The sequence below is a fragment of the Schistocerca cancellata genome, chromosome 10 (genome assembly GCF_023864275.1).
Source record: "Schistocerca cancellata isolate TAMUIC-IGC-003103 chromosome 10, iqSchCanc2.1, whole genome shotgun sequence".
NCBI classification, from domain to species: domain Eukaryota; kingdom Metazoa; phylum Arthropoda; class Insecta; order Orthoptera; family Acrididae; genus Schistocerca; species Schistocerca cancellata.
This window is the reverse complement of record NC_064635.1, coordinates 77,340,613-77,355,351: the sequence shown is the minus strand read 5'-3', so window position 1 is coordinate 77,355,351 and position 14,739 is coordinate 77,340,613. Positions and strand designations below refer to the sequence as shown.

Here is a 14,739-nt window from a genome sequence, read left to right as displayed (position 1 = left end):
TTTTACAGATCATCATCTCTCAGTATACAATTTCTTGTACAATAAGGGGTAACAGATCTTTTTAAAAACTGATGTTGCTTGACAAGATCAAGACAAGAAGTTTTACGACACAAACGAGTTCAACAGACATTTGTCATGGGTTTACCATGACAGCCATTGTAGCCGTGACCTCTTCGCTTTTTCTCCTTGCCCTCTAAACACCTTCAAACCATGATGCCAAGGAACAAGCAGTCCCACACAACAGGTGGAGATGCTCACTCGCAGACACTCGTTTGCTGTCCCACTGTGTAGATTGTAGATGTGATGGGTTTAAGATGTTCTCCCATGTGTTCATGTCATAATAATATCTCCCACGATGTGGTGTCCCAACATTGACATACTACTAAATGTCACAAAATCTTTCATCGTCACAGAATTCTGGAAGTGGGTCATGTCGTTTCATAGAAATGTCATGTCATACTTCATCTAACCCCACTGAAACAAAAGATGTGTAAACCATCTTAATCAATTAATTACACCAGTTTATAACATGGTGATTTTAATTAACGTAACACTATCATGAGATTGTTGTTGTTGTTGTTGTTGTTGTTGTTGTTGTTGTGGTCTTCAGTCCTGAGACTGGTTTGATGCAGCTCTCCATGCTACTCTATCCTGTGCAAGCTTCTTCATCTCCCAGTACCTACTGCAACCTACATCCTTCTGAATCTGCTTAGTGTATTCATCTCTTGGTCTCCCCCTACGATTTTTACCCTCCGCGCTGCCCTCCAATACTAAATTGGTGATCCCTTGATGCCTCAGAACATGTCCTACCAACCGATCCCTTCTTCTGGTCAAATTGTGCCACAAACTTCTATTCTCCCCAATCCTATTCAATACTTCCTCATTAGTTATGTGATCTACCCATCTAATCTTCAGCATTCTTCTGTAGCACCACATTTCGAAAACTTCTATTCTCTTCTTGTCCAAACTATTTACCGTCCATGTTTCACTTCCATACATGGCTACACTCCATACAAATACTTTCAGAAATGACTTCCTGACACTTAAATCTATACTCGATGTTAACAGATTTCTCTTCTTCAGAAACGCTTTCCTTGCCATTGCCAGTCTACATTTTATATCCTCTCTACTTCGACCAACATCAGTTATTTTGCTCCCCAAATAGCAAAACTCCTTTACTACTTTAAGTGTCTCATTTCCTAATCTAATACCCTCAACATCACCCGACTTAATTCGACTACATTTCATTATCCTCGTTTTGCTTTTGTTGATGTTCATCTTATATCCTCCCTTCAAGACACCATCCATTCCGTTCAACTGCTCTTCCAAGTCCTTTGCTGTCTCTGACAGAATTACAATGTCATCGGCGAACCTCAAAGTTTTTATTTCTTCTCCATGGATTTTAATACCTACTCTGAATTTTTCTTTTGTTTCCTTTACTGCTTGCTCAATATACAGATTGAATAACATCGGGGAGAGGCTACAACCCTGTCTTACTCCCTTCCCAACCACTGCTCCACTTTCATGTCCCTCGACTCTTATAACTGCCATCTGGTTTCTGTACAAATTGTAAATAGCCTTTCGCTCCCTGTATTTTACCCCTGCCACCTTTAGAATTTGAAAGAGAGCATTCCAGTCAACATTGTCAAAAGCTTTCTCTTAAGTCTACAAATGCTAGAAACGTAGGTTTGCCTTTCCTTAATATTTCTTCTAAGATAAGTCGTAAGGTCAGTATTGCCTCACGTGTTCCAGTATTTCTACAGAATCCAAACTGATCTTCCCCGAGGTCAGCTTCTACTAGTTTTTCCATTCGTCTGTAAAGAATTTGTGTTAGTATTTTGCAGCTGTGGCTTATTAAACTGATTGTTCGGTAATTTTCACATCTGTCAACACCTGCTTTCTTTGGGATTGGAATTATTATATTCTTCTTGAAGTCTGAGGGTATTTCGCCTGTCTCATACATCTTGCTCACCAGATGGTAGAGTTTTGTCAGGACTGGCTCTCCGAAGGCCGTCAGTAGTTCCAATGGAATGTTGTCTACTCCGGGGGCTTTGTTTCGACTTAGGTCTTTCAGTGCTCTGTCAAACTCTTCACGCAGTATCGTATCTCCCATTTCATCTTCATCTACATCCTCTTCCATTTCCATAATATTGTCCTCAAGTACATCGCCCTTGTATAGACCCTTTATATACTCCTTCCACCTTTCTGCTTTCCCTTCTTTGCTTAGAACTGGGTTTCCATCTGAGCTCTTGATGTTCATACAAGTGGTTCTCTTATCTCCAAAGGTCTCTTTAATTTTCCTGTAGGCAGTATCTATCTTACCCCTCATGAGATAATCCTCTACATCCTTACATTTGTCCTCTAGCCATGTCTGCTTAGCCATTTTGCACTTCCTGTCGATCTCATTTTTGAGATGTTTGTATTCCTTTTTGCCTGCTTCATTTACTGAATTTTTATATTTTCTCCTTTCATCAATTAAATTCAATATTTCTTCTGTTACCCAAAGATTTCTACTAGCCCTCGTCTTTTTACCTACTTGATCCTCTGCTGCCTTCACTACTTCATCCCTCAAAGCTACCCATTCTTGTTCTACTGTATTTCTTTCCCCCATTCCTGTCAATTGTTCCCTTATGCTCTCCCTGAAACTCTGTACAACCTCTGGTTCTTTCAGTTTATTCAGGTCCCATCTCCTTAAATTCCCACCTTTTTGCAGTTTCTTCAGTTTTAATCTACAGGTCATAACCAATACATTGTGGTCAGTGTCCACATGTGCCCCTGGAAATGTCTTACAATTTAAAACCTGGTTCCTAAATATCTGTCTTACCATTATATAGTCTATCTGATACCTTTTAGTATCTCCAGGGTTCTTCCATGTATACAACCTTCTATCATGATTCTTAAACCAAGTGTTAGCTATGATTAAGTTGTGCTCTGTGCAAAATTCTACCAGGCGGCTTCCTCTTTCATTTCTTGGCCCCAATCCATATTCACCTACTACGTTTCCTTCTCTCCCTTTTCCTACACTCGAATTCCAGTCACCCATGACTATTAAATTTTCGTCTCCCTTCACTATCTGAATAATTTCTTTTATTTCATCATACATTTCTTCAATTTCTTCGTCATCTGCAGAGCTAGTTGGCATATAAACTTGTACTACTGTAGTAGGCGTGGGATTTGTGTCTATCTTGGCCACAATAATGCGTTCACTATGCTGTTTGTAGTAGCTTACCTGCATTCCTATTTTCCTATTCATTATTAAACCCCCTCTGCATTACCCCTATTTGGCTTTGTGTTTATAACCCTGTAGTCACCTGACCAGAAGTCTTGTTCCTCCTGCCACCGAACTTAACTAATTCCCACTATATCTAACTTTAACCTATCCATTTCCCTTTTTAAATTTTCTAACCTACCTGCCCGTTTAAGGGATCTGACATTCCACACTCCGATCCGTAGAACGCCAGTTTTCTTTCTGCTGATAACGACATCCTCTTGGGTAGTCCCCGCCCAGAGATCCGAATGGGGGACTATTTTACCTCCGGAATATTTTACCCAAGAGGACGCCATCATCATTTAATCATACAGTAAAGCTGCATGCCCTCAGGAAAAATTACGGCCGTAGTTTCCCCTTGCTTTCAGCCATTCGCAGTGCCAGCACAGCAAGGCCATTTCGGTTATTGTTACAAGGCCAGATCAGTCAATCATCCAGACTGTTGCCCTTGCAACTACTGAAAAGGCTGCTGTCCCTCTTCAGGAACCACACGTTTGTCTGGCCTCTCAACAGATACCCCTCCGTTGTGGTTGTACCTACGGTAGGGCTATCTGTATCGCTGAGGCACGCAAGCCTCCCCACCAACGGCAAAGTCCATGGTTCATGGGGGGATCATGAGATAAAAGAAGTTATTCCAATAGTTAAAGGTGAAGAAAATTTAATTGTGAAGGGGGACTGGAATTCGATAGTAGAAAAAGGAAGAGAAGGAAAAGTAGTAGATGAATATGTACTGGGGGAAAGGGAGCTGCCTGGTAGAATGTTGCACAGAGCATAATTTAATTGTCACTAACACAGCTTAAGAATTATAGTTGTATATGTAGAAGAGACCTGGAGACACTGGAAGGTTTGAGATTGGGGTCATTCCATGTCAAATCATCCAGAAATTGTCGGAAATGACACCCATCGTCACGCAAATCCTTGAAAGTTTGGGTAGTAGTTTACCTAGATATATTCACATTTCCAAAATGTAAATGTTTGCAGGTCAATTACTTTTTCACTTGTGATAAAAAGAAGTTGTATGGGTTCAGGAATTCAGGCTTTGATAGATGAGCTCCATTATAATTTAAAAATTCAATAGCTCCTACAGTTTTTGCAGTGTTTAGAAAAGGCAAATACCTTCAAAATGACAGGCTTTAGTGTTATTCCTGAGGAGAAAATGAGCCAAACCTGTATCAAAGTTATGAATGAAAAACAAGCAAGTGACGACTCATCACCAGACTATACAGGGTGTTACAAAAAGGTACGGCCAAACTTTCAGGAAACATTCCTCACACACAAATAAAGAAAAGATTTTATGTGGACATGTGTCCAGAAACGCTTAATTTCCATGTTAGAGCTCATTTTAGTTTTGTCAGTATGTACTGTACTTACTCGATTCACCGCCAGTTGGCCCAGTTGAAGGAAGGTAATGTTGACTTCAGTACTTGTGTTGACATGCGACTCATTGCTCTACAGTACTAGCATCAAGCACATCAGTACGTAGCATCAACAGGTTAGTGTTCATCACGAACGTGGTTTTGCAGTCAGTGCAATGTTTACAAATGCGGAGTTGGCAGATGCCCAATTGATGTATGGATTAGCACGGGGCAATAGCCGTGGCGCGGTACATTTGTATCGAGACAGATTTCCAGAACGAAGGTGTCTTGACAGGAAGACGTTAGAAGCAATTGATCGGCGTCTTAGGGAGCACGGAACATTCCAGCCTATGACTCGCGACTGGGGAAGACCTAGAACGATGAGGACACCTGCAATGGACGAGGCAATTCTTCGTGCAGTTGACGATGACCCTAATGTCAGCGTCGGAGAAGTTGCTGCTGTACGAGGTAACGTTGACCACATCACTGTATGGAGAGTGCTACGGGAGAACCAGTTGTTTCCGTACCATGTACAGCGTGTGCAGGCACTATCAGCAGCTGATTGGCCTTCACGGGTACACTTCTGCAAATGGTTCATCCAACAATGTGTCAATCCTCATTTCAGTGCAAATGTTCTCTTTACGGATGAGGCTTCATTCCAACGTGATCAAATTGTAAATTTTCACAATCAACATTTATGGGCTGACGAGAATCCGCACACAATTGTGCAGTCACGTCATCAACACAGATTTTCTGTGAACGTTTGGGCAGGCATTGTTGGTGATGTCTTGATTGGGCGACATGTTCTTCCATCTACGCTCAATGGAGCACGTTATCATGATTTCATACGGGATACTCTACCTGTGCTGCTAGAACATGTGCCTTTACAATTAGGACACAACATGTAGGTCATGCACGATGGAGCTCCTGCACATTTCAGTCGAAGTGTTCGTTTGCTTCTCAACAACAGATTCGGTGACCGATGGATTGCTAGAGGCGGACCAATTCCATGACCTCCACGCTCTCCTGTCCTCAACCCTCTTGACTTTCATTTATGGGGGCATTTGAAAGCTCTTGTCTACGCAACCTCGGTACCAAATGTAGAGACTCTTCGTGCTCGTATTGTGGATGGCTGTGATACAATACGCCATTCTCCAGGGCTGCATCAGCCATCAGAGATTCCATGCGACGGAGGTTGGATGCATGTATCCTCGCTAACGGAGGACATTTTGAACATTTCCTGTAACAAAGTGTTTGAAGTCACTCTGGTACGTTCTGTTGCTGTGTGTTTCCATTCCATGATTAATTTGATTTGAAGAGAAGTAATAAAATGAGCTCCAACATGGAAAGTAAGCGTTTCCGGATGCATGTCCACATAACATATTTTCTTTCTTTGTGTGTGAGGAATGTTTCCTGAAAGTTTGGCCATACCTTTTTGGAACACCCTGTATAAATGTCAGTAATGTGAAGGTGCAGACTCCTGAAAAATCTGTGCTCAGTATTAGCTTAAGTAGCATAGGAGCATCTCCTGCGAAGCTGCATTCAGTTGCTCGGCATAGTCGGTATGCCACAGCCAAACGAAAACTGGAATCAGCAGGTGGAACTCTGAAAACTAAAATTTCTCATACACATCAGGTTGAGCTGGGTGCTGATGCAAGCGCTATCCCTGACAGTGATTTAACAGAACTGAAAGAAAAGGCAAAACATCATGATGAACTCATGGAGAAAATCAAACAGAAAATTGAATAAGCAAACAATCACCAAAAAATTCAGTTACTTACTCTCGAGCCACCAATTTGGACTTGACAGAAAGTCAGTTCCAAATTTCAGGTTACTCAATATTGGTACAACAAGCAACAGCTCTTTTGATGGGAAAGGGTATTTTATTGATGGCTGAGCAGAAAAGAGGGAAGATATTCTCATGTGATACAGTGCAAAAAGCAAAGAGTTTTTATTTGGATGACAAAAACACAAGAATAATGCCTGGGGAAAAAAAGATAAAGGGAGCACCAGCAAAAATACCTATGAACAAAAGTGTCTTGTTTTAAGTAATTTAACTGAACTATATTCTCTCTATATAAAAAAAAAGTATCTTGAAAACAAAATAGGATTCTCAAAATTTGCTTCTCTTCGACCAAAACAGTGTATACTTGCAGGACCATCAGGAACACGTACCGTATGTGTGTGCATTTACAACCAAAACATTGAATTGCTTCTAAATTCCATTTGTGTTAAAGAAACATACCAAGATCTATTTATATCACATGTTATTATTTTAATTAGAAGAGCCTGTATACTTCGTCTGTATGAAAAACGCCCCACCATTTCATTGCTTGAAACCCACTTAGAAAATGGAAATAGAAGGCTATGATCCTGATGAGAAGGTTCTGTACAGCCAATGGGTATCAACTGATAGAATGACTTTAAGTGTTCAAATAATTTCTCTATCAGAATTCTGTGATACACTAATTAATAAAATTGAAAAACTTAACTCCACGCTCTTTTATTTCCCTATCATAATCTGATTATCTGAAAATGAAGAAGAAAACACTTGATGAAGGATCAGTGTAAATTTTAATGGATTTCAGTGAAAATCTCAATTTTATTGTTCAAGGTGAAGTACAGGGGTAACATTCGAACAATGTCAGCTTGCACTCTTCACACTTTCCATGTATATTACAAAAAGGACACACTTGCATGCAAAAAGTATTTGTATTGTTTCTGATGATCTAGAACATGATGTTGCCTTGGTGTACCAGACTCAGAAGACTGTATTGAATTTTTTTAAGTGTGAATTTCTAGAAATTCATCTTGTGCATGTTGAATATGTAATAACTTCAAGTTGAACAAATATATTTCAAGGAAGACGCAATACATGAAAGTCACAGATCAAGTAAACAGAGTAAGACGTGTGTACACTTTAACAGTCAAATCATAACTGAGTCCAAGTCTAGCGGCCGCTCGCTGGCTGGCCGCTTAGGTGGCGCTGCTGCTTCATGGCTGGCAGACAGCGCCGCATGTAGAGGTCGCGCGTAACTAAGCGGCGGCACTTTGAAATATCAGTGGGTCACAACTCTTTCTCCCCCCCCCCCCCCCCCCCTTTGAATTTTTTGCACAGGTTTTGATGGAGGTGGACTGTAGATTGCTAACATCCATAGGTGTTGTTTGACTGGCCATAAAGTCTTGAGGAGGAGGCTTCCCTTACGGATGGAAGTGTCCCCGATGATAACTGGTCGAGATGACAAGAGACGTGGGGGTCGAATCTGCTGGGGCCCCGTGCTTCAATCTGGCCGTTGCAGCAAGTCCGGTTGTTATAACAGGAGACATGGGCGATGTGTCCGCATCCATAGAAGAAGGAGGCGAGTAGAGTTGCTCCGACAGGTGATGGTCATCTGGTTCCTGCATGGGCACGTCTCCCTGCGGCCGTGAGGTGGAAGGCCACAGAAGATGAAGTAGTGTGCGGGGCTGTCTGCCATGTAAGAGCTCAGCCGGGCTGTGGTCACCCATGGGAGTGAAATGGTAAGAAGCTAGAAACTGGAGAAGCACATCATCAGCAGAAGAAGAAGTCAGGAGCTTCCTCATCTGAGCCTTAAATATGTGGACCAGTCATTCAGCCTCACCGTTTGACTATGGATGGAATGGAGGGGCCGTGACATGCATGACGCCGTGACGGGCACAAAAATCCGCAAAATTGGAAGAGGCAAATTGCGGACTATTATCAGCAACAAGAGTAAAAAGGCCTTCCAAAGAGAAAATGCAAGCTAGAGCATTGGTGGTTGCCGCGGTGGTAGGCGACATGCAACGGACAATGAAAGGAAAGTTAGAGTAGGTGTCAATAACGAGAAGCCAATAAGTACCTAAAAAAGGTCCCACGAAGTCAGCATGAATACACTCCCAGGGCTTCTCAGGAGAAGGCCACGGTGACAAAGATGACTTTGGGGCAGCGGCCTGGGCCGCAGGCAACGACCATATGTGTGATTTCAGAGTCGATGCCGGGCCAGTACAAATGACAGTGCGCCAGAGATTTTGTGCGAGAGACACCCCTGTGCCCTTGGTGAAGGAGACGCAAGACAGAAGCACGCAAAGACGCAGGTACCACAACACGCGGCGAAGCATTTTCGGTGGAAAGGAGGATAACACCATCCCTAGCCGTGAGGCGGTAACCCAAAGCGTAGTAGTTCCGCAATGGATCAGAAGTGTTAGTGGACAGACGATCTGGCCAACCCTTCTGAATACAGCGTAAAACCCGGGAGAGGGTAGGGTCAGAACCCGAAGCAGCCGCCAGCCGGTCCCCGGTGATGGGGAACCCGTCCACAACCCGCTGCTCGCAACATCCAGGTGGAAACACAAAAGTTCATCCCTATCGAATGCCAGATCAGGACCCATGGGAAGGCGAGACAGTGCATCAGCATTTGCATGTTGAGCTGTCGGCCAGAAATGAATCTCATAATTGAAACGAGACAAGTATAGAGCCCAACGCTGGAGGCGGTGTGCAGCCTTGACGGGAAGTGATGTTGATGGATGAAACAAGGAAACAAGTGGTTTGTGATCCATAACAAGATGAAATTTGGATCCATAGAGAAAAACACCAAACTTATGAAGAGCATAAATAATGGCCAAAGCTTCTTTTTCATTTTGAGAATACTTTTGTTGGGCATCCGTGAGCGTTTTGGAGGCATAAGCAATGGGTTGTTCAGAACCGTCAGAAAAACGGTGCGCAAGGACTGCACCGACCCCGTATTGAGAGGCGTCTGTGGCAAAAACAAGATGTTGGCCAGGTCGATAAGTAGCCAGGCACGGGGCCTGTTTCAGCATAGTCTTCAATTTCTGGAAAGCCGCATCGCATGACGCGGACCAGTGAAAAGGCACGTTTTTATGCAACAGGCGATGCAACGGCTGAGCCACTGAAGCAGCAGACGGTAAAAACTTATGATAGTATGCTATTTCCTCCAAGAAGGCCTGCAGTTCCTTAACAGATGTAGGGCGAGGAAGGGCATCGATCGCAGTGACAGTTTGCTGAAGCGGACGAATACCATCCCAAGAGAGTTGAAACCCCAAGTACGTGATCGATGCCTGAAAAAATTTTGATTTCTGAGTAATACACTTAAGACCGGCAGTCTGTAAGACATGAAAAAGTGTGCGGAGATTTCGAAGATGTTCGTCAGTGGTGGAGCCAGTGACAACAATGTCGTCCATGTAATTTATACACCCAGGGACAGAGCAATAATTGTTCCAAGAATCGCTGAAAGAGAGCAGGGGCGCTGGCAACCCCGAATGACAATCGTTGGTATTGATAGAGGCCGAAAGGCGTGTTAAGAACCAGAAACTGCCAGGAAGCAGCGTCTAGAGGAAGTTGATGATAAGCTTCTGGCAGGTCAAGTTTAGAAAAATACTGGCCTCCAGCAAGTTTAGTGAACAATTCTTCAGATCGAGGCATAGGGTAAGTGTCGATAAGGCATTGAGCATTTACAGTGGCATTGAAATCGCCAAAGAGACAAATATCACCATTTGGCTTAGCAACGACGACGACAGGAGAGGACCACTCACTGGAAGTGACAGGAAGCAAGACCCCTGAACCAGTGAGACGATCCAGCTCCCATTTGACCTGATCACGAAGGGCCACAGGAATGGGCCGAGCTCGAAAAAACTTAGGCCGAGCAGTGGGTTTGAGTGTGATATGAGCTTCAAAGTCGTTTGCACGGCCTAACCCAGGAGAAAATAGAGACAAAAATGTCGTCGACGAGGAATCCAATTGAGCATAAGGAATAGCATCAGAGACGATATTGACAGTCATCTATGGAGAACCCAAAAAGACGAAAGGCATCAAAAGCAAACAGATTCTTCACATTACTATGGTCGACCACAGATATGGGAACAGTGTGAACTGCAGATTTGTAAGATACCTCAGCATCAAATTGTCCCAAGAGAGAAATCATCTGTTTATTGTAAGTCCGTAATTGCCTAGTGACAGGTGACAGGATTGGAGAACCCAACTGAAGATACGTCTGAGAATTGATGATAGTGGCAGCAGAACCAGTATCCACCTGCATGCGAACATCTCGACCAAGTATTTGGACAGTGAGGAATAACTTCCCAGAAAGGGAAGAAGTACAATTGACAGACAACACAGAATCATAATCAGCGTCATGTTCTTGAACATCATGTATGCGGTCGGATTTGCAAACGGATGACACATGACCCTTTTTTTTACTTTTGTGTTTCGTAAAACACCACTGACATGAAGGAAGTTGCTGTGGGTTTTGCTGCAGTTTCTTAGAGGTTTGTTTACGGTTAGGCCGAGGCTGCGCTTTCAAAAGGCTGAGCAATGGATAGGACTTCATCTAGAGTCAGATTTGCCAACTGAAGGGCACGTTGCCTAACTTTTTTGTCATACATGTGAGATGAAATCCATGAAAGGAACAGAGACTTACATGTTTGTACGTCCGCGACATGAAATGCCAAGAAGTGCTGTCGAATACGTTTTCCATAATCAGACCAGTCTTCCGCCGTCTCGTCGTAAGGAGGAAAAGTAGGTAGAGACAACGTCGAGAGATGCCCTGCATTTTATGACGCGATGAAATCATGAATCGCATTTGTGAGAAGCGTTTGCTGTTCTATGAGACCTTGCAATAGTTGCTCTAAAGTAGCCATGGAAACATGTGGGTCAACGATGGAAAAGAAAAATTCCATCCTCGTCGCCAATTGTAATAACTTCAAGTTGAACAAATATATTTCAAGGAAGACACAATAGATGAAAGTCATAGATCAAGTAAACAGAGTGAGACGTGTGTACACATTAACAGTCAAATCATAACTGAGTCCAAGTTTAGCGGCCGCTGACTGGCTGGCCGCTTAGGTGGCACTGCTGCTGCATGGCTGGCAGACAGCGCCGCATGTAGAGGATGTGTGTAACTGCGTGGCGGCACTTTGAAAGATCAGCGAGTCACAACAGAATATTTCACTGATGGTTGTGCTGCCCAGTATAAAAATTGTAAGAATTTCAGAAATATCTGCTACCATGAACACTACTTCAACATAAAGTGCAGCTGGTCCTTTTGTGCTACCAGCCGTGGTAAAAATCCCTGTGATAGTATTGGTGGCACTGTTAAAATACTTGTCATGAAAACAAGTTTGCAAAGAGTTTATAAAGATCAAATACTTACAGCTTCGCAGGTATTTGAATTCTGTCATGAGAACCTGCAAGGAATTTCAGTTCTCTTTGTTTCAAAAGTCGAAGTGGTACAAGTCAGACATTATCTTTCTCAGCACTTTACAAGTGTAAAAATTATATATGTGTTATCTACGCAGAAAAGTGTCTCGTCACATGTGTAGTTCCAAATCTACTTGACATCACATTGTAGCACCAGCATTTTGTTTGACAATATTGGCTTTTGACAAAGTGCTTAAATATTATAAACAAAATGCTATGTATCTTTGCATTGAGTTAATTTGGTTATGGCAGAGGAAGGAAAGTGTTCATATGTCATGTAATGTACAAGTTGCTCTATGTTGTATAATGTGTAATTTTGTTTCATATATTACAATTTTTGTTCAGTTTGGGTATTGTTATAGAATATTTCCCCAGTGCCATCCATTTCTCAAAACTGATTTTTTGTGTGATGAAACTTTATTATATGTAGATCACTTCCTAATTTTTTTTCAGTATTTTCCAGAGGGGGGGGGGGCAATTGTCCAAAATATTTTTTTCTAATTTAACAATAAAATTAAATAAAATTAATTTACAAAAAAGTAATTGGGCAATTGTAACATGTTTTCAGGAACTACATGTCTGAAAGGATATTCAGGGAAAAAACTGTCAGCATAGCATTTTTTGTTTAAAAACTGCAGCCAATTTTCAAATTTTTACAGTTTGCTTTGAAGTAACGAATTTCATCAAACTTTCAGCAATTGCTACCAACAGAATGTATATAAAGCAATAAAAATTGGCAAAAGTTCATGATATTAGATACAAAAGCAGTTCACAAAATCTCAATTCACAGCTAGATAATGGGTGTCATGGCCTGGATGACTTGACATGGAATTACTCATTGGTTATATAATTGTTAGACAGAGATTTAGGAACCAGATTTTAAATTTTAAGACATTTCCCGGGCAGATGTGGACTCTGATCACATTTTATTGGAGCCTAAGGGAAAGTCCGTGGAGTATGTGACAGATATAAGTGGAACACACGCTTCCTCTATAGTGTGGAAATGTTTGCAGGGGAACTACCGAAGTGTACAGCTGAAAGGTAAAATTGCCAGGAAAAATCGAAGGGAAGTGATAAGTGTTCCTTATGTGATACAGGAGTATGACAAACACATCAGGGGTGTAGACCTCCGTGGCAGTTTGCTTGGATGGTACAAAATTGTAATGAGGAGCAGAAAGTGGTATTTCAGATTATTTTATCATCTAATAGATGTTACAGATGGAACAACTTTGAAATTGTCTGAATTTCGAACCAACGTCAGGAGAAGTCTCTGCAAAGTAGGAGGAACATAAGAAAAGTGAGGTAGACTACCGACTACCATCCAGTTCTCAGTATCAAATTAAAAAGTCTCTAGTGTGAACTGGTATATGAAGAACAACATTGACTGCTTCAAAATGTATCACACTGATTAATGCTTATTTTCTAAACAGTAATATAAATGAATGCCAGTTTGGTGTTTCTGTTATTTGGTATTTATTTAATATATAAGTCCAATAAAGTGACTGTGATATACAGGGTGTTACAAAAAGGTACGGCCAAACTTTCAGGAAACATTCCTCACACACAAAGAAAGAAAATATGTTATGTGGACATGTGTCCGGAAACGCTTACTTTCCATGTTAGAGCTCATTTTATTACTTCTCTTCAAATCACATTAATCATGGAATGGAAAGACACAGCAACAGAACGTACCAGCGTGACTTCAAACACGTTGTTACAGGAAATGTTCAAAATGTCCTCCGTTAGCGAGGATGCATGCATCCACTCTCCGTCGCATGGAATCCCTGATACGCTGATGCAGCCCTGGAGAATGGCGTATTGTATCAGAGCTGTCCACAATACGAGCACGAACAGTCTCTACATTTGGTACCGGGGTTGCACAGACAAGGGCTTTCAAATGCCCCCATAAATGAAAGTCAAGAGGGTTGAGGTCAGGAGAGCATGGAGGTCATGGAATTGGTCCGCCTGTACCAATCCATCAGTCACCGAATCTGTTGTTGAGAAGCGTACAAACACTTCGACTGAAATGTGCAGGAGCTCCATTGTGCATGAACCACATGTTGTGTCGTACTTGTAAAGGCACATGTTCTAGCAGCACAGGTAGAGTATCCCGTATGAACTCATGATAACGTGCTCCATTGAGTGTAAGTGGAAGAACATGGGGCCTAATCAAGACATCACCAACAATGCCTGCCCAAACGTTCACAGAAAATCTGTGTTGATGACGTGATTGCACAATTGCGTGCGGATTCTCATCAGCCCATATATGTTGATTGTGAAAATTTACAATTTAATCACGTTGGAATGAAGCCTCATCCGTAAAGAGAACATTTGCACTGAAATGAGGATTGACACATTGTTGGATGAACCATTTGCAGAAGTGTACCCGTGGAGGCCAATCAGCTGCTGATAGTGCCTGCACACGCTGTACATGGTACGGAAACAACTGGTTCTCCCATAGCACTCTCCATACAGTGACATGGTCAACGTTACCTTGTACAGCAGCAACTTCTCTGACATTGACATTAGGGTTATCGTCAACTGCATGAAGAATTGCCTCGTCCATTGCAGGTGTCCTCGTCATTCTAGGTCTTCCCCAGTCACGAGTCATAGGCTGGAATTTCCGTGCTCCCTAAGATGCCGATCAATTGCTTCGAACGTCTTCCTGTCAGGACACCTTTGTTCTGGAAATCTGTCTCGATACAAATGTACCGCGCCACGGCTGTTGCCCCGTGCTAATCCATACATCAAATGTACATCTGCCAACTCCGCATTTGTAAACATTGCACTGACTGCAAAACCACGTTCGTGATGAACACTAACCTGTTGATGCTACGTACTGATGTGCTTGATGCTAGTACTGTAGAGCAATGAGTCAGTCAACATTACCTTCCTTCAATTGGGCC

General features: G+C 42.3%; 1 protein-coding gene across 1 annotated transcript in view; it reads left to right on the top strand.

The window, feature by feature from the left end:
• Positions 1-14,739, top strand: part of LOC126106900 (nuclear RNA export factor 1-like) — a 214,081-nt gene that overhangs the window by 158,573 nt on the left and 40,769 nt on the right. The gene's annotated exons all lie outside the window — the stretch shown is intronic.